The sequence below is a fragment of the Mus pahari genome, chromosome 1 (assembly GCF_900095145.1).
Source record: "Mus pahari chromosome 1, PAHARI_EIJ_v1.1, whole genome shotgun sequence".
NCBI lineage: Eukaryota > Metazoa > Chordata > Mammalia > Rodentia > Muridae > Mus > Mus pahari.
In genome coordinates, this window is record NC_034590.1 from 7,608,290 (window position 1) to 7,611,737 (window position 3,448).

Below are 3,448 nucleotides of genomic sequence, written 5' to 3' on the forward strand. Positions count from 1 at the left end.
CACACACACACACACACACACACACACACACACACACACACGTGTTTTCTAGGCAGCTCCATGTCTGCTAATTTGGCTAATGACAGCCTAAAACATATGCTCGCCATTATTGCCCTGCAATGTTTCAGAACAAATCTGATTTCTTTGGTATTTTGACTTAGAGCCGTGTTACCAAGCGTGTCTCCTCTTGCATCAGTGGAGAGAACCTTGGGGTGGGGGCTGTGTGTGTGTGAGGGGGTGGGGGTGGGGGTGCCGCTCCCCTCAGTTGGCTGGGGAGCCTAGGATCTCTCCCCACCCAGTGAAGATGCAGTTTGTATAGGACACCTCTTTCCACAGAAGCCAGGGCACAGAGATGCAGAAGCATCACTGGGAAGCCACCAGTCACCTAGAGCTTCCACAGCAGACAGGACCTGTCTTTGTTTGCCTACTCTGCACCTCCCTGCTTCTCCAATAGACCCCCAGAATGGTGGGGCCTGGGCCTAATGTATTCCAGACCCCCTCAGGATCACAGGCCCTTGAGGCATTGAGAGCTGGCCAGACAGCAATCAGCAAATGGGCTTTCTCCCCTCCTCCCCAGAGCTACTCAGGGACTTTCCTATGTGCCACAGACACCTGAAATAAAACTGTGCCTCAGTCCCCAGAAGCTACCCTGGGGGCTTTTCAGGGGGCCCCTGAAGAAGGGGTGGGGAAGGGCAGGTTTCTAGCTACCCCTTCCGCTGGCTCCAGGTTGTCTCCAAGGGCAATAGAGGAACACACACACACACACAGACACACACACAGAGACACAGACAGACAGACAGACAGACAGACAGACAGACAGACAGACACACACACACACAAGGAGGGGGGGAATTCCACAAACATAACCTGGACTTTTCTGACACAGATTTATCCCTTATGTGTCAAAACTACACGGTATCCCGGGTACCCACATGGTGCTTTTTCTGTTAAACTTCTAGATCTATGCCTTAACATTCAGCATCCAATGATTAAAACATGGTCTGAAGTACATAGACCCAAATGATTAAATGGAAGGACAGTGTCTCCCCTCCTATGATTTGTTCCATATCCCCACTGCCCTGGGTCTCTGACCTGAGACTGTTTGGGGGTGAGGGAGGAGGGTGTTCTATCCTCCTGGAGGAGTTGGGTGGCTGTTCAGTCCCCTGCTTTGGACATTCTAGGTCATTTACTCAAGGAAGTTTTTGAAAAACCAAAGCAGACCCGAGGGATGGGTTATCCAGCCCTGGGAGGGGGTGGGGGAGAGGATGTCATAAAGGAACACCCACTGAAGGTCAACAGAGAGAGAAGAATCCCCATCCAAATTCTACCAAGGCACCACGTTTTCCCACTACCAGGACCCAACTCAGAAGTGACAAGTAGCATCAAGCACCCATCTCCCAAGCTGCCCTGGCCTGCTCTCAGCCTGTTTCTCATAACACAAGCCAGAAACTCACCATTGGAAGCCCCAGGCCTTAAGCCTTGACCCGAATCTCCACTGCTCCCTCTGCCAAACGCATCTGTGGTGGACCACGACCCTTCTTCCCAGAACACTGCTGAGATCACAAACATAGAAGTGCAATTGATAAGAGACATAAGTTCACTGCACCAAACACCAGGTCCCAGACGCGGCTGAGGCTTGGCTAAGCCGCCTGTTGCAGGGACCTCAGCGGGTTTGCAAACTGGCCCAGCATTGACCCGCTTCTCCAAGCTGTGGTGGGAGACCCCGGTCCCGCGCCCACCCGCAGCCGAGCCCCGCCCGCCAGAGCAGAGGGAAGTGAGCAGAATGCCACGCTCATTTACACACAAAATGATTTTGTGTCCCATTGTGCTCGCAGTTGTTCAGCTCTCTGGGGGTGATTAAACTGGCTGAGCTGCGGCAGCTTGAGACGATTTCACTAAATCGCTTCTTCGTGAAGTCGCTTCTTTTGCTAAGCTGTTATCTTAACCATAAAAGGTAAACAGAAGGCGCCTCTCCAGTTCCCTTCAGCTCTTACGCCCTGGGCGCTTGCCCGAGGCAGCAGTGCCAGGGGCCTGCAGGACTGTCCAGGGGTGGAACGGGAGGGACGCGGTGGGCCACCTGGTGCGCGCCAGCGGGGCCGCAAAGACAGCCGGCCGGTGTGAACTTCGGGGCTACAGGATCCGCTGGGCCGAACCTACGGCCCCGCGGGCCGGGTGGCCAAGGTACCCGAAGGGCCCAGCGAAGAAGGGGTGGGAGTGGGGTGGGGGGCGGAGACAAAGTTAAATCAAGAGGCAGACACTTCAAGACCACAGATGGGAAGCTCGCCTAATTAAGGACGTAAAAGCGCTTTTGTTCTCAAAGTTTATTGTTGCCGGGATTTAAAAAAAAAATTAATTGAAACTAATGCTGTTATTCACTCGCGCAGTTAAATTCCTTCATGCACATTTGAGACGCGGAGTGAAAACTTGAAGGTTTATCTTTCTACAGTCGGGGGCTTCTCGAGGGAGGGTAGAGAGGTGCTACAGTGACGCGGGAGTGGGAGAATGAGGGTGTTCGCATCCAGATTAGGGGGTGCGTGTGGGCAGTGGAGATCTAGAGACCGAGGTCCGGTCTTGGGGCGGCGCGTTCCCCGCCCCACATCCTTCCTGAGCTTGGAACCACCACCAGTGCCTCTAGCATGAGACTCGTAGGGTGGGCGTCAGAGAACGCACATCTGTCCCGTTAGAGACTTTTTTCTTTTCTTTAAATTGGGCGCCAACCCGGTCCTGTGAGCCCGAAAAGCCCAGCTGCACGGAGCCGGTTTCAGACTCAGGAAAGTCACCAGCTCTGCAGGGCACTGGAGCCCATACTGGAACCAGGGTGCGGAGGACCTGGACGCATATACTGCATGGCAGGATGATCGGAGCCCGGCCGAGTGGGGAGGGTCCACCCGCGGTTAGGACCAGCCCACGTGGGCACCCCCCGCCCCGTGCGCGCCAGGCCTTTGTGCTGGGCGCCCCCACGCCGCCAGCCCCTGCGCTCAGCAGAGGGACAAAGCAGCCCGCCCCCCCCCCCCAGCCTAGGTCCCAGCCCGGGGCCGAGTGACTTTCTCGGAATTGCAGCCACTTTGGGAACCAGGGGTGTGCGGCACTGAGCGGTGGCCACCGGTGCTGGGCTTACCTCGGAGCCGGAGCAGTGGATCGGGCACCGGCGCAGCCCCCGCCCCCCGCAGCCGCCGGTGTCGGGCGCCCGTCGCAGCCCCGTCGCCTAGCGCTCGATGCGCGCGGGTCGCTCCGGTCTCGTCCTGGAGTTACTTTCTCTCTCGCCCCCAACCCTCCCCCCCCCCCCCCCCCCCCCCCCCCCCCCCCCCTCCCGCCCCGGCCCCCGCTCCGCGCGGCCCCTCGCGGCGCGCCGCGCCGGGGCCTCCCCTCCCCGCCCTCCCCTCGCCTCCTCCCTCCTCGCCGCGGCCGCCGCCGCCTCCTCTTCGCGCCGCTCTCCGGCTGCCCTCCC

General features: G+C 58.2%; 1 protein-coding gene across 2 annotated transcripts in view; it reads right to left on the minus strand.

The window, feature by feature from the left end:
• Nucleotides 1-3,247, minus strand: part of Kctd15 (potassium channel tetramerization domain containing 15) — a 15,307-nt gene extending 12,060 nt beyond the window's left edge. The window contains exons 1-2 of one of the 2 annotated variants that reach the window (XM_029531210.1): nt 3,119-3,247; nt 1,455-1,550 (exon numbers count right to left, since the gene is read on the minus strand). The gene's annotated coding sequence lies outside the window, so the exon portion shown is untranslated. Of the gene's footprint in view, nt 1-1,454; nt 1,554-3,118 lie in introns of both variants that reach the window. The other variant, XM_021198092.2, reaches the window with a different exon arrangement.
• Between the last annotated feature and the right edge of the window lie 201 nt (nt 3,248-3,448).